General features: G+C 35.3%; 2 long non-coding RNA genes across 2 annotated transcripts; both read left to right on the top strand.

The window, feature by feature from the left end:
• Nucleotides 1–5,687: 5,687 nt before the first annotated feature.
• Nucleotides 5,688–10,521, top strand: LOC121430043. The gene is made up of 3 exons (XR_005971994.1): nucleotides 5,688–6,683; nucleotides 8,598–8,674; nucleotides 9,169–10,521. It is a non-coding gene; the product is annotated as an uncharacterized LOC121430043 (long non-coding RNA).
• A 6,056-nt stretch (nucleotides 10,522–16,577) lies between these two features.
• On the top strand, nucleotides 16,578–19,536 carry LOC121429403. Its single transcript, XR_005971929.1, has 2 exons — nucleotides 16,578–17,093; nucleotides 17,954–19,536. It is a non-coding gene; the product is annotated as an uncharacterized LOC121429403 (long non-coding RNA).
• Nucleotides 19,537–22,579: the final 3,043 nt, after the last annotated feature.

Consider the following 22,579-nt stretch of genomic DNA (forward strand, 5'->3'; position numbering starts at 1 on the left):
TTTTCATGACACATTAACATTAACCATTTTGTAATTCATGGAAACGAATTCAAGAATGATGTTAGATAAGACATATTACAAAAACTTTCTGCACCAGATTAATACAATGATTTAGAATATATTAGTCTTAATGACTACTTAGTGGCCATTTTGGTCCCTACAATTAGCAATGACAATTACATGTATCAAAAGTATTCCAATGTTCTTGCTCTATATTTTTGTAAGATTTGTTGTATCAATCATAATCAATGACAAATTATTTAATTCAATATGATATTACTAATAGTACATAATCAAAATGTGACCACTTTGGCTACTTTGACCGTTTATCCAGTGTGTGAATATTGAAATAAACATGACTTAGCAGCAATTGTAGGTCTATGAACATGATGAAATGCGTAAACCCTTTTCATGGGACATATTAAAGGCTCACTTTGAGTAAAAATTGTGCCAAATATCATGTGACTGTCTACTGTGGCCCCTTTGGTCACTGTATGTTCCTAAATAGCCAGAATTATTTTCCTTCTTTAAAGTCAAATTGTACTGAGAATCATTACAAAGCAAAATAGGTCACAGTGAAGTTCACAAAGAGTTTTGACTATCATTAATTTTTACAATCTTTGTTTTTTCTTGTACAGTGATTCACAAAGCTCACTTTGGCATGATTGGTGAGCAGCAAACTTACCCTTAATTCTTTTTGAAGACGTACTGGGTAATAAAATACATTCTCTATATGAAATTATTCTCTGTGCCGAATTTTGGTCACTCTAACAATTTAGGGCAAGTTTTCCACTTTCAACTTTACCAATCATGCCAATGTGAGGTTTGTGAAACATTACACAAAATGGCAAAGGTAATAAAAATGCACCATGGTTATTCGTGAAATCCACTTTGACCAATAGCTTTGTAATGACGCACCTTTGAGTTCAGGATTAGTGCCTTCATCTAGAATATAGTTATCTGTATAATTTAAATAAAAAAGGAGGGAATGATGATATGGCTACTCAATGACCACACGATGACCAAATGGTGAGGTATTTGGCACAATTTTTTTACTCAAGGTGAGCTTTTAATATTTCCAATCGAAAGGGATTGAACACATTTCCACAATTGCTCCTGTCATGTTTATTTACAAAAGTCATACATGCGATAGATAGTCATAATGGCCAAATATTATTTGGCCATTTGATAATGTGCTATTAGTCATATCATATTAAAATCAATAATTGATATAATACATCTTATTAACAATACTGAGCGACAACAAGATTTGAATCCTCTTTGATACATGCAAATATGATTGGTCATTGTCGGGACCAAAAGCGACCAAAATGACCACTAGCTCATAAATGGTCATTCAGACTAATATATTTGGAATCATTAATCTACATTAATCTAGAAAAGTGTCTTAGAATAACATGTAAATGATGGTGAAGTGTCTCATTCCTGAATTTACTGCCCCATATATGTGAGGTTTCCATAAACATTTACCGTGTGGTCAAGGTGGCTAAAATCATGTAAATGACCACAGTGCCATGGTCAAACAACCTTATGTATGCACGATGTAAAGGATTTTATCACAATTATCGACACTCTTCACCGATTATAGGTAGCTCATGCTGATAATGATACTGACCAGCCTTTGAGCCCTTTTTGACTCATCAAAGCATGCAAGGTCTCTCTCTTAGCTGATCTCTCCACTAATTGGAGATTCCTAGGGTCCATGGTCACTGGTCAATATTGAGGGAAACGTGGTCAAAATGACCACAGGGTCCAATAGTTATGGTCTGTGTGGAATAATTTCATTGACTCCACCAAGAAGCTTTCAAACTTCCCCATTTAACAATAATTGATGCTAATATTAATGCAATCCAAAATTTCTCCTCACCATGTTCGATATCACCATTAACATACACAATGAGCAGGGCTGGCCGGGGGGTCAAGGTGGCCAAAATGACCAAGGTAGTCAACTTTGGGGATGCTCAATTTTAAGGATTCATTCACCAGTGTTGGGTATTACAGCACACCCTTGTTAAGATTCTGGTAACATTCGAAGTATTTCTGGATAAATTGAACTGATGTTATTGGCCATTTTAAGGGCAATAACTGGCCAAAATAACCTAAAGCTGTTAAATAGGGTCATTAAGACTGATATATTTGGAATCAGCATCACATTTTACATAAGATGAACTTTTGAATGCATTTCCATTTTATATGGGAAGAAGATAAAACACGCTGAAGACCTAAAATTCCTGTCTATGTGCAGTTTATTATAGGCAAAACTGCGTGAATGGTCAGTTGTGGCTAAAGTACGCCAAGTAACCCTCATAGGTCAAAACTGATGGAACAAATTGCATGAGGTCAAAATACTTTTGAGATGTTTAATTTCAAGGATTAATACACCAATGTTAGGTGTCACAGTATGCCCTTGTAACGATTCTGGTAACATTCAAAGTATTTTTGGATAATTGAACTGATGTCATTGGTCATTTTAAGGGTCATAAGTGGCCAAAATGACCTTAAACTGTTAAATAGGGTCATTTAGACTGATATATTTGGAATCAGCATAAAATTTTACACATGAAGGACATTTAAATGCATTCTCATTTTATAAGGGAAGAAGAAAAAACATGCTGAAGACCTCAATTTCCTGCCTATTTGAACAGTTAATAATGCAAATTGCGCGAATGGTCAGTTATGTCTAAAGTACCCAAAATGACCCTCATAGGTCAAAACTGACGGAATAAATTACATGAGGTTGATGGTTATGATCCAGCGCACATTTTGAAAATAAATGTGGATTTCTAAAAACATCCAGTCGTAGCTCTGATCAATATTTGTAACACATTTCGGCCAAAAAATCATGAAAATTTTCATTTTTGGCCAAATTATGGCCAAAATGACCACTGCTATTGTGATTTGGCAAATGAAAGCACTTTATCTGGAATCTGTGTGCATTTTTACTTAAGATAGACCCTTTTAATTGCATGTGGCTACAAAAGCAGTCTGTTAAGGGACCATTTTCCAAAGAGTGGTCAAAATGGTCAGTTTTGGCCAAAATTTGGCCAAAATGACCAAAATGGCGTGAGTACGGTCAATAAGAGTGGCATTTTTGGAATCAGCGCACAATTTTACCCCGGATAAGCTTGTCAAACCTTCCCCACCAAAATTCTGAATAAAGCCCCCTGGCTCCTAGACTAAAAGAGCAAAGAGCAAAAATCGTTGATTGATTAGTTGAAACTCTGTACAGGCGCGTACGCAGGATTTTTTAAAGGGGGGGTTCGAGCTGATTTTTTTTTTAAATCTCCCGCCCAGTCTCTGAAAAGTGATGAGCGGGGGGGAGGTGATGATTTTTTTTTCCTTTTTTTTTCAGCGCTGCAAATAAGACAATAACATTTAAGTGGGGATGGGTATGTGACAGTGCGGTCATTACCCGCGAGCAAGCAGAAATGTTCTCGTTTTTGCCTTAAAAACATAACCTTTTTGTCAATAGTTTGTTGGTATCATAGTCGATGCTACATGTCCTTCGGATCGTAGCACTCATGATATGGCCAACCGCGTAGCCAGGATTTCATTTTGGAGGGGGCGGTAAATGCACGCGAAGCGTGCCAACACTTACAGAGCGCGCGAATTGAACTTCATTACAAGGAAAATAGTGCGCATAAAATTGAAACTTCTGTGATTTATTGAAATTATCTATCTATATAATAAAGGATGATTAATTTTTTTGACTTATCCTGAAGAGCTTCATTTTGAATATAAAGAAACTTAAAGGTATTGTTTAACTTTGTGAGCAGCCAATTTAAAAAATTCACAAACCAAGATGAAACATGTGTACAAGTGCATGTATTAGAACTAATAAACCCTGAAAATAACCATTATTGAGAATGAAAAGCTAAAACTACAAGGCAAACCCCGATTTTGTAAATAGACGTCTTATAGACACCTAAATACTACACATAAGTGTAGGGGATGAAATCAAGATGGTGTTTCCGGTCACTTTATATTTCAATTTTTGAAGCACTAAATAATCATTTTCGAACGCAATTTTTTCTGGGCTTCATTTTTTTAACATATCACAGACACAGGTGACAAGTGTGACCTTCTAGCTCAGATTTTTAAAAAGTCAAACCAATGTTAACCAATCACTTTAAGTGTCATTCAAAATTTCAAACTGAGGGCGCAAAACAGGACAGGAGATGAATGTATACAGGGAAATGACATGAAGCTTAATACAATTTGATAAAAAAAAATATTGTACTTTTTTATTTAATACGACACGAATTCCATATCTTCCTCTTTAAATTAGGAACCTGTTTGCCCCCAAATTATGGTTGTTTATAGTAATGAGCTGAAAAGCGGGAGAAGCTGACTTTATGGAGGTGACGGCAGAAACTGATATAAAGATTTTACCCGCTCGGAGCCGACCAGACCAGAAGTTGCGCGATCAACTGAAAAAAAAAGATAACTTCATACATTTACTTCGGCCTAACCTTACTCAAATTCATGCCCTGATGTATACAATTTTAACTTTAACTGGCAAGAAGCACATAGCTGAGGTGGAAAAAACAGGGTTAGAGAAAAGGTGGGGGAACAATGGAGAACTTCAATATTGTCATTTAACCGCGCACAGCGCGGAAGCAAAATTCATATATGAATTTAAAGCAAGAAGAGTGAAGGAGTTTCTCTTTTGAGAAAAAAATAAAGAATAAACAGAAAAAACACAAAGCTACCTTTCTTCCCTTTCGTTCCTTCCCTTTTCCTTTTCTCCTCTCCTTTTTTCCCTTCTTTTTTTTCTTTTTGGGGACTTTTTTTGGGGGGCGACCGCCCCCCCTGGCTACGCGCCTGGATATGGCCTTGATCAGAACACTAGAAACTTGAGAAATGTCATGAATAATTACGAGCGAGCGGAGCAAGCGAGCCGAAATGTTTGCGTTTTTCCATCAAAACATACAATTCTTCTCAATAGCTTGTTGGTAATGATTACATATTAGTTGATGATACATGTCCTTCTGCTCGTAAGTCTCATGATATGGCCTTGATCAAGGGACTAGAAACTTAAGAAATTTCATAAATGATTACGAGCGAGCGGAGTGAGCGAGCCGAAATTTTCCGCGTTTTCCCGTCAAAACATACATTTCTTGTCAATAGTTTGTTAGTAAATCAAGTATTAGTCGATGCTACATGTCCTTCTATTCGTAACACTCATAATACGGCCTTGAACAGGAGACTAGATACTTATGGAATTTCATAAATTATTACGAGCGAGCGGAGCGAGCTAACCGACATTTTAGCGTTTTCCGTCATTTTGGTTTTCATATTGGTAAAACATATTTTATAAGAAAACGTATGTCTTTGTCTTGGTTCACTTGTATTCATAAGTATACATCATGATAATCATGTATGGCCTTGTTAATAGCGATACCGTGATCATGTCGGCGACATGCGGAAATAAAAGATATAATAAAATGGAGCGAGCGAAGCGAGCGGAAATTTTTTCTGTGTTTTTCGTCGGAAACATGAGATTCTGTTCATTATTGCTGTCATATACATTATTGGGTAGGGGAACTGTCCGTAACCAGACCAAGGAGTTATCAGGTTCTTTCCCGATAACTCCTTGACCAGACCGACCTCTGGGGAGACAAGCAAAAAAAAAAAAAAAAAAGGGAAACGAAATGGGGGGGGTTGAACCCCCGAAACCCCCCTTGCGTACGCGCCTGCTTCTGTATAATGGTCTTCCGGTTTAATTTTGACCAGTGGTACAACTAGACTTAAAGTATGTATATCAAGTATATCAAAGAATTCATGGCTGGTATTCGCTAAGCGTTACAACTTCAGTCAGCTTACTAAGCTAGTATCGTAGTCAAGAATGGCGATCCGTGGATTTGAAATAAATCCAGATTGATTGTAGTTAGGAATCAATACAATTCTGGATTTAATTTGAAACCAAAATATGTATTCATAAATCCAAAGAAAACTTATTTGAATTCTTTGAGATCTGAAAATTATTCTTTAGTAATAAAATTTGTTTGTTGCTAAATTTAGTCGATTAGGAACAATTGTATATCAATTAAGAATTGGACACATCTTACAAAATACCTTGTATAATGACAGTAATTCCGCTAGTTTTGGTGTCGTTTCGTCCAATCATAATATAAATATGATATAAATCGAAAAGTTGTGAAGTCAATCTAATAATATGCATTTGCTCTCGTAAATGAATGCTTTGTAAAAAATATGTTAAAACTTTCAAACTGATCAATTGCACAAATATCTTTTTGGCGTTGATTTATGATCATAGTCCATGTCTGTGAGCATAAGTGTATATCTGGTTGTTCTATATGTGAATCAGTTATCCTTTTCTTCCTGAACTTAATCATTATCTTAATAAAGTGGAACTCGATCTGTTTACCGAACCGGGTGTCACGTGATATTGGACCAATCATAGTTTCCATCCAGACCATAAAGTAAATATCAATCCACCAAATGATAAATTCATAATGAAATAAGGGTCGGAACCTACGGATGAAGTGACGGTTTTCGTCATGTCGCCAACTGCAACTGAACCGAAAGAACATAAAGACGGTGTTCGTGTAGGACAGGAAGATACTTCTTCAACAACGGGCAATGAGACTACGCTCAAAAAGGAGCTGAAACAGGGAGGTGTTGAGAAACAGATACGGGTAAAACGGATACATTAAAACGTTACCGTCACTGTAGGCCGAGGCATATTGTGTTTGTTGAGAGAGAGAACAAAAAGGAACGATATTACTTATATCAAAAAGAGAGATTTCTTCTACAAGTTGATGCCATTGATTATCCGTAATCTCTGGTAACAAAAATTTATTCTTGCACTTTTTAAGCTAGGTACAATCAAGTTTTATTTGTACATGTGGTTATAAATACTGCCATTGGATATAATACATATAGGCATCTACTCCTTAAAGAGAATCCAAGCCAAAAAACCCCTTGTTTTTCGGGGAATAAGACAAATCAGACAAGTTGATAGGTGAAAGTTTGAACAATATCGGACAAACAATAAGAAAGTTATGATTTTTTTTAAGTTGTGAATATTGGTAATCGGTAATTGGTAATATACTGTATATATACCGGTGTGTTGGCTCAGTTGGTAGAGCGTCCGTCTCACAACCGGGAGGTCGGGGGTTCAAACCCCGGCCGCGTCAGACCAAAAGACGTAAATAGATGAGAGTTGCTGGCTTGCTGCTACCCTGTTTGGCATTCAACGATTAATGGGATGGTCCAGGCTGAAAATATGTAAATCTTAATACATAGAGTAGAATTCACTGAGCAAAATGTCGAAAATTTCATCTAAATCGGATAACAAATAATAAAGTTATTGAAGTTTAAAGTTTAGCAATATTTTGTGAAAACAGTCGTCATAAATATTCATTAGATGGGCTGATGATGTAACATCTCCACTTTCAGTTTTCTTATTTATAATTTCATTACATAAAATCATAATTTTTTCCTTATTTCATACTTCTTTGAATAATATGTCTCCCTTATAATGAAATAAGTTACAGCAATAAATATCTAAAGCGCTAAATCAGTTGTCAATCCAAATTTTCTATTTCTTGGAGGAAAAAAATTGAATAAACCTAATTTCATTTAATAAAATACAAAAGAACAAGTAGGGATGTGACATCATCTGCCCACCTAATGAATATTCATGACGACTGTTTTCACAAAATATTGCTAAACTTTAAAATTCAATTACTTTATTTTATATCCGATTTTGATGAAATTTTCGGCATTTCTTCTCAATTAAATAAGCTATACATACTTTCAGCCTGGATCATCCCTTTAAAGGGATAGAGCCTCGTCGATCTGCCGCTGCACAGCGGCTGCCGGGCCCATGATCAATTGGGCAAAGCAAATTTTCGGAGTATTTCATTTCATGACTATTTCGAACAATAAATTATAGATTTTATCATGTATGTATACATATATATATATATATGCATACATACATACACACGCATACATGCATACATACATACATACGTATGTAGTGTATGTGTGTATGTATGTATGTATGTATGCATGTTGTAAGTGTGTATGTATGTATGTATGTATGTATGTATGCATGTTGTAAGTGTGTATATATGTATGTATGTATACTGTTAAAGAAATGGATGAAGAGAACAATGGTAGGCGTAGCTTAAATAAATCAAGGTCCCCCAGAGCTATCTGCCCTTTGGACAAATTGGCAATGCCGAAAAAATGTTTCTACCGGGAATCGAACCCTGGCCCCCAGCTTTGAACGCAGGTGCCTTAACCAATGGACCACAGAGACTGGTTAATAGCTAGGGCGACCCTGATCTGATTGACCTTCAGATTTTCGACACTGTACCAATTATAATTTCCTTTGTCGGGTGAAGGTGGGTTTTGAACACAAGCCGCCATGCCTGAGCTGGATCAAAGCTATTGCTTTGATAGAGTACACGTATGGGAGAAAGTATACAAATGTGTGTACTTTCTCCCATATTATATTGATTATTATTTTTATTTTACGTCTGTGCCGAAATAGCAATAAGCCTAACCATAATTTCTTATGGATAATTATTCAATTCCAGAAATGTTTGGATTGTGAGAATGGCATTTCTCAAAGAGCCCAAAGATGTCGTTCTTGTGAAATTAAAAGGAGGAGTAGGTAAGCTATTAAGGGGACAAGTGTACTGAGCTTAGAATGGTTAGATGTTGGGTGTAGGTGAAAAAAAAGACAATAAGCTTCTTTTCTTTCTTTTTTAAAGAAAAGTCAGGGTGGGACAATACAGAAAGACCTTTAATGAGATCGGTATACTCAGATTAATACTTCTATTATTTTGTTGACAATAATAAAGCAATTTTTTCGTAGCATTACTAAAGAGAAAAGCGATCTAGATACTATATACATGTGTGTATATATATATATATATATATGACTACAAACTCATCGGAAAAACAAAATCAAATAAGATTTAAAGAAGGAGTATGTATAGCGACTTCCCTTTGATAGATATGTCAATTTGGCAAATAACAAAAAAAAGTAAATACAAAAATTAAATACAAAATCTCCAAAGATATTCTTTAGCTTTAAATTGTCAGTCACTTGAGTTTGTTACAATGCTAGTTTACAGAACATATTCTTTCTTTTGTCTTGAATAGATGCCAACACTGCCCAAGATTCGTTAAAATCGGCCAGATATACTGTCAACGTCAACAATGCAAGGAGTTGCATGAGTCTACTTCAAGCCGCTTTCCTATCAAACAGTGATTTCCATGGCCTCGTATGATAAATAATTCTGACTAATCCGATCAATTCGAACCATATAAATCTATTAATATAATCTATACAGAAAGTGTAGGCAATGTCCCCTCGTCAACATAGAGGAGCACATCACATTAACAATGCATGCAAGAGTAAACATTATATTTAGAAATACTGGGAACAGAAGTGTGCATTTTATATGTTGACTTTGCTGGTTTTCCATAGTTGCGATTGATTTTATCAATTGCAACTCTTTGTAAGACGGATCCCAGAAGTGATATGATCAGGCTGTCGAGAACATTTGAACAACAGCTCAATATAAGTGATAAAGAGAATGTTACATTGCAATGAAATTTTCAGTGAGAGTTTATCTTAATACTTGTTGGAACAAATACAGTATGATACTTTAATCTAACTTCTTATTAATCAGTGTTAGAAGACAATATAGCGAAAATATTACGGTACAAATAACAAATCTTCATGCCCTTTTTGTTAATTCATTGAAATGACAATAAGCCTACATGCAATCTGTTGCCGACTGGATCGAAAAGGCCCCTGATCAGAGCCAGAGGGAAATTACATTCATTAAAATGATTGAATGGTTTTCAGAAACAGTTTCTCTGTTCTTTTAATACAACCCCTTCCCTCTCAGAAAAAAAAAAGACTTTGGATATTAGGAAGCGTGTTATTAAAGGTGTCAGAATTGAAAAGTTATTAGTCATTATTTCTGGTACAAAATAATTTCACATCTATCTATGTCCTTTTCTATCGGAATTGACATTGTTTTATTTTCCGATTGCCAATGTCATGTTTTTATATTTATGCTACTTTATTGTAATCATAGTTTTTCGGATTCAAACTTTTACGGGTTTCGCAAACCCTTTTTTGTATCTCTTGACATGTTTTACTTTGTATGTTTTACTTTTCTAAATAAATACAAATACAAAATTATCATTACGTTAAAAAGAAAAAAAAATGATTGTATATCAATTGATGTAGAATTTTGGTAATTCAAAATCTTCAGCGAAGAAATATGCTCATTAAACGATTTTTTATATATATTAATATTGAGTGTGGGTGAAAGGATGTGTGTAAGATGGCAAGCGTGTATGGAAATAGGAGTAAGGGTGAAAGTATGTGTGTGATGAGCAAGTGTGTATGAGAATGTGAAGGTGTGTGAGTGGTGCCGTGGCCGAGTGGTCTAAGGCGCCTGGCTATACATGGAAAGTCCGGGGTTCGATCCCCGGCCGCGGCACCTATGCCCGTGAGCAAAGCATTTAATCTACAAAGCTCTTTTATCTTGCTTTCAAATAAATGGAAATGCTGTATGCATTATTGGTAACTAGATGTGCACTTGTTTAAAAAACAAAGTGAGGGTGTGTGTGATACAAATAGGTGTATGGGAATGTGAGAGTGTGTAAGAGGGTGTGTCTGATGTGCAAGCGTGTATGCGACTGTGAGTGTGCGTAAAAGTGTGCGTGTGAGAAGGTCGAGCCTGTGTTGGAATGTGAGTGTGTGTGTGATGGGCAAGTGAGTGTGGCAATGTGTGTGTGCAAGAAAGGGTATATGCACATGCGTGAAGCGCAAGCAGGTAAGCTTGAAGTTGGGATAAATCTGTGTGTAGGATGCGTAGGGTCGGTGGGTGTGTGTGTGTGTATGTTTGTGATAGATGCGAGTGCTGAGACTGGGAAGACCTGATATCTTTAATTTCTCGTGACTTCACAAAATCATAATTATTCTGCAAATTCATTAGAAGTTAGGAAAAAGAGCATAAAAGGGGGTAAAGGGGGATTAGAGGGAGGTTCAACAATAAGAGTTTTGAAGAGAGGGCTGGGTAGAAAAGCTAACAGAATCAAGTCATCCCCCAATCTGTCAAATACGCTGCCTGAGATAAGAGATTCAACCCCAAATGATTCAAATGCAGGTAGTATTTGTTACACTTCAATAAGAGAGTACCCTTTTTTGGTTGGTTATTAAAGCAAAGGGGTTTTTCATTATTTCATTATTACAAAACCTTAGGGACGGACAATTGAATACGTTTTTTTTTGCACCCCCAAAATATCTATGTTACGTAGTTAGTTGTTGGTAAATACTTTAACCTAGAAATCAACAATAGGCTAAACATCGTTGGGTGATTTACTAACATTTAAGAAAAACTATCACGTAATTCATATATGACAACTTATCTATAAAATTATTGGGAAAAAGGGAAATAGTAAAAAAAATATCTTCGTTGTATCGTTCCGTTCAGTTGCATATCAGAACTCACCAAAATCGAATCAAACATTCCATAACATTCGGAAATATAAAGTGCGGCCCATTAGAAGAAACGTTAATTTTTCTTTTCTTTTTTTTACAAAGTTCATTTATAGAATATGACAAATTTCTAGGATTATGCATTTCCTTTCGTGAATGAATTGCTTTATTTAAATATTGTTTAAACTTTAAAAATCGAGCACAGACGATATATTAGAGCGGGGACGCGAGCACCAATCCCTGTAATCGCCAAGTTTCAGGGAGGCTATAGCAGTTTAAGAGGACTTTGAACATACCAATCCTAACCGAAAAAAATCACGTGATATTAGGTTTATCAGAAATCATATTAAAACCGTAATGAAAACTATTGATTATTTTCAGAACCTTAATTAAAATTTGTAGTGTAAAAATGCCGATAAAACAGATGCTCCTTTTGAAAGTGAAGACCTTTTTTGCATGTCATGTTTTTTTCGAGGACGAAATACCATTAATTCTTGGTTAATAACCTCTTTTTCTATTGTCAAATTTATCTCGAAAATGTCCCCCCGCCCCCCACCCCTTGGAAAATTCTGGATCCACCCCTGCGTCATGCCTCCTGAAAATAAACTGAAAACAAATGGTTCAAGTAAAAACCAGGTAAAAACTTATTCAACAACGGGCAACAGGGTGAAACGGAAAGTCCAGGTAAGCAAGATAAGAATGTTACTTACGTTATCCTTACATTTTTTCCGATCTCTGTAGGCACATTCGCTTCTATATCTATATAATAAAAAAAATTATATTAATTGATATTAATAAACAAAAGAGATTTACTTTTGGTCAATTAATTTCACATTGATTTTTTTTTCGCCAGCCCAACAGAAGGTGAGATTGTGTAGCTTGTTGCCCATCCCTTTAGGGTTTTGTATGTGCCAAAGAAAAATTATCAGACAATAATTAATCAGTTGCCCCCCCCCCTTTCGTAAAAACCTGGATTTGCCAATGTGCTTAGCAGTTTGAGCATCGTCAATCTTGCATGAATGTCCCCTAAATTCCTTTATGAAAAACACAGAATCGCGTATCTTGGCTAACGATTACTTCATCAATATTCAAAAAATGATATGAAAAGGTTACTACATTTATATTTTAAAAATTGTAGAATCCTTCAATTTTGACATCACTATGTGGAAAAGCTTCTTCTCCTGTGTTGAATTCCTCCGTTCACTGGAGAACTGCAGGCCTTTAGTTGCAGTATGTACAGCATGGTAAAATAACTAGCTATTGTGAGAAGAAATACTACACGATATACCAGATATTGCCATATTCTCAACTTTAAATTTCCGTTCGGGAATTGTTACCCAAATATTTCACATACTTGTGTATCACAGTAATATCAAACATTTATTATTACACCAATGTTCACAAACATGTGTATCGCAGTAATATCAATAAATGTCAATGCCTGCAGAGGAAGGAGAGAGTATAAGGCTAAGAATTAACCAAATAGGGGGAACCGGGTCACGAGTCACGTGACCAGCTGAGAGGATGGCGGCTTCACCCAGTGTCCCAGTTTCCTGGGACGGGGATCCCCCAACGAAATATCCGATAATCTTGGCCTTTCCCCGCCATTGGCTCACAGAGCTCTTGGTCATTCCATCCCCTGCATGCTTCGAAAAATGATAATGAAATTGCCAAGTACTAAAAAACACCCAAGATGCATGTCGTTTACAGGTCACAACGTCCTTTTGATAACAACCCCAACCATCCAGCCAAATATTTAACAACCCCAACCAGCCATCCATTTCTTTACAAAACCATATATCAGCCTATGAAGATACCCCAAGACATGTAAACTCATTTAGCCACTCCATTGACAACTGAAAGTCCAAACGTCCTCTAGAGTATAACCACGAGGTAATAGCTTTGTACCAACCATTTGTTGGCCAAGTCTTGTTAATAACAACTCCAGCCATCCAGCCAAATACTTAAATATGTGTACAACCCCAACCAGCCATCCAATTCTTTACCAAACCATAAAATCAGCCTATGAAGATACTTAAATGAATCTTACTAAGCAACAAGACATGCAAACTAATTTAGCCACCCCATGGACAACTGAAAGTAGTCCAAATTTCCTCTAGAGTATAACCTTGAGGTAATAGCTTTGTGCCAACTATCTATTGGCCAATCGTCCTGGTTTTCTACCAATTACATGGGTATGTGTCAAAGTAATCATATTTTACCATTCCTAGCACATTGAATGCTAATTGTTTCATTCATGCTACCCATTTGTGCCCTTCTCGCATGTTATACTGATAAGATATATATATATATATATATATATATATATATATATATTTTCTCTCTCTCTTTCTTTTTTCAACCCTTGGGCTAAAAAGAAAATCCACTGACAAGCATATCGACGGAATCCGTAAATGCACCTTAAGGAACATCAATACAGAGGAATGAGGGGTGGGAGGTGGGAAAATGTCTTTCCCGGGCGGAAATTAGAAAGTGAATGACTCGATTTTATCCGCGCTGATCGCGCATTCAGAGCATTAGCGCATTTCGGATGTGTAAAATTACCGCGCACGCTTTAATGTGATACAATCCTTCCGGGTGCGCGTTTTGACCGACTTCCCCCAACAGAAGAAGTACACGTGAACTTGACCTCCTTCTGAAGGGCAGTGAACTGGTTCATAGTCAATATTTGCTTACATACTAAAACTTGTATTCTCTCCCAATAGAATTTATTCGATAATCGAATAAACATAATAGTCACTGTTTGCAGCATCTTGATCAACAAGGCGCTGTCTTGATAAATGTAAATCAAAAATAAATTGAAGAGTAACATGTTACGAAATTAAAGAAAATTTTATAATACGTAATCATTCTTAATCTTTTCATCTTTTTATTACTGAAGCAATGTCGGGAGTGTAAAATGGAGATATCTCCAAATGCTGTAAGATGCCATCCTTGTGAATGTAAAAGAAAGACCAAAAGCGATGCTTTGATTGCAGGAGAACGATTTCTTCAAATGCAAAAGATTTCGTAGTTGTGCAAATCGACATCGGTAAGACAACTAACTACCTCTCGAAAAAATTACCGACGGAGCTAGATATCTATCTGTTCATGATTACAAAAAGTGTTAAATATTTATGATGGTGGGCCCCAAGTCTGCGCACCTAACAATTTGAGTTAAGATTTAACATGAACTTCTTTTTTCAAAAAATCTCTTGGTTAATAGTGTTTCTTATAGTATTAAAAGTAAGTGTACCAAATTTCTTATTAAAAAATGAAAGGAAATATAGGATTTTCTTGAAAAAACATGGGGCAGTCATTTTCAGATTGAAAAAAAATGGTACCCCATGTCTGCGCACTCTTTCACTTTGCACACGTTTGGGGGATTTTGATGAAAAAGGCTGCATTTTGAGGCCGTCACATGAAATGCCCTGAATTCATTATTTTTCCACCATTTTGAGTCGGATATTTTTATGAATACGTGTCTATGTAGTGCATGTACTATGTGTAAAGTTCGTGCTCGTTGCGTATCTTCTGTAACTAAAATCGCGCAGATACGCGGGTGCGCAGACTTGGGAGACCGCGCAGACATGGGGGAACTGACCATACAGTTTAAAGTCGAAAATGAATCATTTTCAGCTCGCGCTTGCATAAATTGTTTATCTTTCTACCGACTACAAAAAGTAAATTTTCAGGTTTCTAGTCGGGAAATAAAAATTCTAAGCTCGCGCTTTTCGCTCGCATCAACATTGTTTGCTTAGATACCTATTCTGTTTATGATTAGAAATGTTGCTGAAAGGTTTGGGCGGCCAATCGAGTAAAAATGTGAATGAAAATCCTTTCCTGCCCCTGAATTTTGTATATTACACATATGCATTGAATTTTGTGTTTTATTGTTAGATATGTTTTTTTTTGTTGATGGTAACAAAAGTATTTAACTTTGGCTTAATTCTCATCATTCTTTTAGTGAGATAAATATCGTTATCACATTTTTCCTCCATGTTAAAAAGTGCGCAAAGTGTTCCCACTTCTGGCCTGTATGAAAAAAAAACATCTTGCGATTTGGGTTTGCATTAATCCTTTAATCATCTGTTCGGCTAAAACCAGTTCGACACAGGTATCTAAGAACCTCCTTAAAATATCAAGTTTTCAGATTTCATCTAATTGTCTTATATTCCGGCTGATTATTATTATACTATGTGCGTTGTTAACGAAAGGTACAAAAAAGGTCATGTGCAATTTCACGAGTATACCATAATTAGTTAATTTAGACAACAAGATGGAATATGATCAATGGTGTCCAAAGCTTAAGACAAATCTATAAATATTCAAAATGCAAAGGAGTCATGTTCAAAAGATTCAACTATTTTATTTGTTGATTAAAGGAGAGCCATTTGAGTTGAATGTTTGCTGCGGACACCATATTGGGATTTAAAGAAAGATACTTTTTAAAGAAAATTATATGTTCGTTTATATATCACTCTTTCTGATATTTTTGAAAAAGAAAACCCTAGTATAAGAGATGGGTCTATAATTACCTCCTTTTTTGTCCCCATTTTAAAAACACGGGTATTTCAAGTTGTTCTGGAAATACTCCTGTTTTAAGTGATAGGCTGCATACATGAACTAATGGTTCACTAATTGATTTGATGATTAATTCAACAATTTTAGGAGAACATTCATTCAAACCAGGGTCTTGTTATTTCCCGTTGACCTACAGGAGACAAAAACAACGATTTAGATTTAGGTTCAGTTAGTAGGTATGTTCTAAAATCTACATTACATTGGGCAAAAAGATTGACTTATTTCAACAAAGAAATTGTTGAATGTATTTGCAATTTCGAGGTAGTTTGTGGAGACTTCACCATCACAGAATTCTTTCAAAGTTGAGTTCTATATTTCATTTCTTAATTTTGCTATATTTCCAGATGTGAAAGCTTTTCGAAGCTTAATCGAATCTACTGGTATTATTTCAATCCTCTTTTTAGTCTAGATCCGTGCCTGAAAATCGATCCAAATAATAGATGCAGATTTCATTTAGGGCGTATTCCTATTTTGTTTCGTCATGGGAGAAAAATGATAATTTCCCATACTCATAGTTCCAGCTGATGGAGCCCAACGTCATTATACCGCATTGTTTGTGCACATACATTACGGACTCCTGGGCTCCGTAACACAAAGGTTTGCGATGGATTGCAAATATGAAAGAAGCGCGCTGATTTATAGTCCCTGGTCAGCACTTTAAACCAAATGCGCGTGTAACATTGATCGCTAATCTTTGTGTTATGGAGCCCTGATCAGATTCTGATTGGGTTATTTTTCAAGTCCGCCGTATCACACGCCACACGACCTGCCAGAATTTATTTTCAAACCATAAAGAATACCTTTATGATATCGAGTCATAATCGGATAGGTATCGGAACGTAGAAGTCAAATAACAACTCTCATCATGTCAACAATTGGCAATAGAGTAAAAAAAAAAACGGGTTCTAGTAAATCTTCGGTAAATACTTCGTCAACAACGAGCAACAGGGTGAAAAAGAAAGCCCCGGACCTGGTAAGCAATGTAAGATATTCACCTACGTTGTCCTTTTTATTATTATTTGTGAGGCATGTTCAGTTTTGTGATACGAGCGGACATTATATTAATAAAAAAAATAGATTTATATTTTCAAGTTAATCTTACATTGATTTTATGTTCGCCAGCCCTCTATTGCTGTATACTTTAAGATAATATATTCACAATAGGAGGTAATAAACATTTGTATAATTTTAGAAGATTAGATATTAATTGCTTTTTATTTTGCTTGTCATCTTTCGGGGAGCAAATAATTGCGTAGCTTGTTGCCCCATTCCTATAGGGTATTATATAAAAAAAGTTTGATAATACATAATCAATTAGCGCCCCCCCCCCCTTACGTGAAACCTGGACTTGCTTATGTGCTCAGTAGTTTTAGCATCTACAATCTTACTAGAATTTTCCGTACGGAGTGACGGAAATGCATATAAGATTCCCGTTCGCGAATCATCTTTGCTCACGGCTACTACACTAAATCAAAATTATATATATACATACATATATATAAATGTGTAAATTTATAAATGTACGACAGCTATATATATATATACTTAATATAATAATAACATACTTAATATAATCATAAAAATAATATTTATCTATATAAAAACAAACGTTGTAAATTTCTAACTTTGAGATCTTTATGAGGAGTAGCCTGTTACTAAACATTCGTTACGAAAATTTATTGATTTGTCTGTATTATCGATTATATTGAATATGTATTGTTACTTTGATTATATTTTGAAAAAAAAATGAACGGAAATAAATAAATCTAAATCTAGTGGCCTAAAGCAAAAAAAAAGACGCATAAAAACATATTATTTTATCTTCTCTTACTTTTGTTACAGAAATGTCGGGACTGTAAGACAACGATTACTCCTCAAGCTAAAAGGTGCATTCCTTGTGAAAGTGAAAGGAGGATCACCAACAAATGCATCGACTGCAGGAAAAGTATTACTGATTATGCAGAAAGATGTCGTGCCTGTGAGAATAGAAGTAGGCATTACTAATTAAAGTCTACTACCAATCCCAACACAGTAGCTGACCCAGGAGCTGACCGAGGATCATCTAGCGACCTAGGCCTACACCTGCGAAATGAAAATGTAAAACTCAAATCTGAATGCTTCCTTCGTCCATCATGTGATCAAGCGCTGTAATCTGACATATCATGAGGGATACAAGAAAATGTTTTACTACATTTGCAAAGATTTACTCAAGGAATTACGGAGAATTTACATATTTCTTCAATCTAATCTTTCATATCAGCAAAAAAGGGTATCAATTTGTTTATATAACTGCCACACGAACACCGATCCCGTATTTTTTCTTTCTTATTGGGACCAAGAAGGACGTAATTACGATACGACATGAAAAATGAACATTCCGAGCAGTTTTGGTACTGACCAGAACATAAACTTCGAAAGACTGCATTTTGTGACTCATGAATAGAATACGGGCTTAATATCTCACCAATCTAATAATGCGAGAGCAAGCTAAAATGGCAATATTTGCTTGCTTACAAGCATTCATGATCTCTTATTAGTCTGGTAAAAGAAATCATTACCAAGTTGTTATAGCGTTTATGAATTGGCATATGTATGTACTGTATGATGTATCGAGCTCGTTCTTGTTCTAGTTGTAAAAGCCAACCCTCTTCCCGTGAGTTGTCAAACTCATTCTAAAACAGAATTTAAATTGGGGGGAAATCATGTATAGGCTGTATATAATGTGATTGAGAATTTTGGCATAATGCTTAAATACAAGGAATACAATTATTCAGGAATTAGGTGGAAAGCATATAGACATGAATTAGATTACATAAATTGCAAGTAAATGAAATTTATCTCTAAATAATTCTTGAAAGTAATTGTTTAAAAACCAAGATTGGTGGTGATCAACAATCTATGCCTTTCTAGAATACGAAATTAAGATTATCATTATTATCATTTGATCCATTATAGTGCCTTCTTCTAAAGATGCCTAAGCAAACATTATAATTTTTTTTACTATTTTCTTCGACTGAGTTTTGCAGCTGTAAATCAGTTACATGTTTTCAGTTTAAATGATTGTTACGATGGTATTGAAGAAAAGAAAGCCAAATATATTTGTATGTATTCTTCATGGTTTGTCACGATTGATATGATGATTTCCGATCACATATGTCTAAACATGTGGAGAAATACCAATGAATATGGAATTTTCCAGCATTTACTCTCATCATAAACCATGTAAATCGGCAGTTCCTTAAGATATGTACATTTGATCTCGTATATGTAGGACCTTTCAGAAAAAAATTCTACCTTCTATGGAAAAATGTAATGATATCATATCATCATGGCTTGAGCAGGTTGTAAAGGAAATCGGACATATTACAAAAGGCAAATTATTTTCTTGGCAATTTGCCTCACACAATAAATTTTTGCTTAAACTCTACAACTTACACACCTTAAGCAATAGATTACTGAGAGCACCATGCTTGATTGATTGATTGATTGATTGATTGATTGTTTGATTGATTGATTGTATGATTGATTGATTGATTGTATGATTGATTGATTGATTGATTGATTGATTGATTGATTGATTGATTGATTGATTGATTGATTGATTGATAGGTTGGTTGGTTGGTTGATTGTATGATTGATTGATTGATTGATTGATTGATTGATTGATTGATTGATTGATTGATTGATTGATTGGTTGGTTGGTTGGTTGGTTGGTTGGTTGATTGTATGATTTATTTATTGATTGATTGATTGGTTGATTGGTTGATTGATTGACCTGACCGATTGACTGATTGATTGATCGGTTGATTGATTTTTTTTAAGTTCACACCTAGTTACCAATAATGCATATAGCATTTCCATTTATTTGAAAACAGGATAAAAGAGCATTGTAGATTGAATGCCTTGCTCACGGGCATAGGTGCTGCGGCCGGGAATCGAACCCCGGACGTTTTCATGTATAGCCAGGTGCCTTAGACCACTCGGCCACGGCACCTCCTTGATTGATTGACCAATTGATTGATCGATCGATTGACTGAGTAATTAATTGATTGAATTTATTTGTGTTATTTCTTCTTCATCTAAAACTAATTATAATATAATGCGAAATATAATTATAAAATTAAATACGGACATTATGGAATGCCTGGCTTGTTATACCAAACAGAGTACAGAAATCAACTTTGTTCAGTTAATAGTAAGAAAAATAATCGGAGAAGCTAGCAATCAAATTCCAAGTTGAAATGTGATCTTCATTTAATAAGAAGAAAAATATTTTTTTTCCTCATAGAAAATGAATTATATGTGTAAGATGCGGAGACAAGGGGGTGAAAATTTAGGAGAGTAAAGACAAATAAAACGAGATTGCAGAAGGAGGAGGATGGGTCATGAGAAAATAAAGTGGAAAAGCGAAGAGAAATTGGAGTATTTGCAATGTAGATATAGAGAAAGGGGAATGGAGTGAGAGGTAAGTAGAAGGGAATGAGAAAGGTAGAGAGAGGACGAAAGAAAGAAAGAAAGAGAGAGAGAGAGTAAGAAAGAATAACAAAAACAATTACTAGAGAAAGCCAGAACATGAGGACATTGCGTGAGAAGTAGACAAGGGATGATAAATAGGAGAGGAGTGAGAGATAGGCAGAGAGACACTGAGAGAGAGAGAAAAAAAATGCATACAAAAAGGATATAAAAAGAGCAGAGAAGGACATGTATTGAAAGAGATAGATGCCGGATTAATTTAGCAGTGTCGAGAAAAAATGCTGAATTTACAAATTAGAGAGAGCAAAAAGGAATGGAAGGGAATATCAACATCAAAAAATATAATCCGGTTTAATATAAAAGCTGATCAGGTATTATCATAATTAATAGAAAAAAATAATCCAGAATAATCACATTCTGATATTTGTTGTATTTAATGTGTCAAAGTGTGGATACTGCTGTTTAATTTTTAAAAACATTTTTTTAAACTCTTAACACGCCACGTTGATTTTTTTTACCTTTGAAACCATAAATTTGCTCTTTGTGTAAAACAGAAATTCATCCACTTACAGCCTGATCCTGTGAAAGTGAAACGTTTTTGGTATTGTATAATGTAATTGGGCTTTAAGATATAGGCTATAAGAGAGGAAAACAAATAAGGAGGGGGTGGAAAGTTCAATCAAGAGAATTGATAAATAATCATATTTCTACTTTCTAGTTGGTATTCATAGTATTAAAATACACTAAAATAAGTGAAATCTGTGTTTGATCACGAAAGAATTTTGCTTGCCAACTAGTTCTACATCATGTCGCATTATAAATCACACTCATTAGCTGCTGACACACGCCGATTCGTAAGTAAGGGACCACAATCACATAACGTATTCGACTTCACTACGCCGAAGTTTCGGCGCGAATATTGACCAACTCCCGCTCGCATTGCAAACATATGACATGCATTGATTAGGCTTCAGCTAACTTACGTCTCCGCCTGCACTAGCGGCCCGAAGACTTAGACACTGTCCCACTAAACAAGATTGCCAGATCAAGGAACTCTCTCGGTGAAGATTGCATATAACACCCAGATATAATAATGTATTGGAATTTGATTGAGACATAATTAGTCCTTGGAATGGGACACACATATTTGACAACTATTGAGCTGCAGCTATAACTACAATAATTACCTGTGTTTAAATGTGAGATAGTATTACAATTTACTATGGGAACGACGAAAGCTGATTATCAGTATTATGCTTTTATTGAATATAAGGATATAAATGTTCATTGTCTGTTTAGAACCCAAAATGATTGTTAAAAAACGTGAAATTTTATAGATAAAGATGCAATGAAACATAGACTGGGTGTATATATATATATATATATATATATGTACACATTGGCGATTGAAAAAAATCACAACTACAAAAGAAAACAAATCGAAATGGCTGGCTAAAACTTCGGAGAAAAATGCAAAGATAGACAAGGATTTGGCTACAACACAAATATTGCACAAATAGCTAATTAGTTCAGTGCAAACCTTCAAAAAAAGGTTGACCCTATATTGGTAAAAAATTGGAGCATGCATGTTGGTTGGGTAAAAAGAAATAATATGTAAACTTTACTCAATGTTCCTTTGAAATTTACTATTTAGACATGCATTTTGCGCAATATAGGGTAATAAAAGATGCCCACCAAACATGCATGTTCCCTTGCTAACCGATATTGGGTCATTGGGTCAATTTTTACTCAGTGTTCTTAAAGTTCAATTCAGGTAATGGTAAACTCTTGGATGAATCTTTTGGGCGTTTAAAACAAATAATTATCAGCATTTAACGGCATATTGCCATCCTTGAGAGCAGCACTCGACACTTTAGCATCTGTGTGTTATCCAGGATAGCAGTGACATTTAGGATGCATCTTGACTGAAGTCACGTGACCAGTACATCACAAGTCGGGAATAGGTATTGAGAAGTATGTAAGAAAATATATTCG

Source organism: Lytechinus variegatus, chromosome 16 (assembly GCF_018143015.1).
Source record: "Lytechinus variegatus isolate NC3 chromosome 16, Lvar_3.0, whole genome shotgun sequence".
Classification (NCBI taxonomy): domain Eukaryota; kingdom Metazoa; phylum Echinodermata; class Echinoidea; order Temnopleuroida; family Toxopneustidae; genus Lytechinus; species Lytechinus variegatus.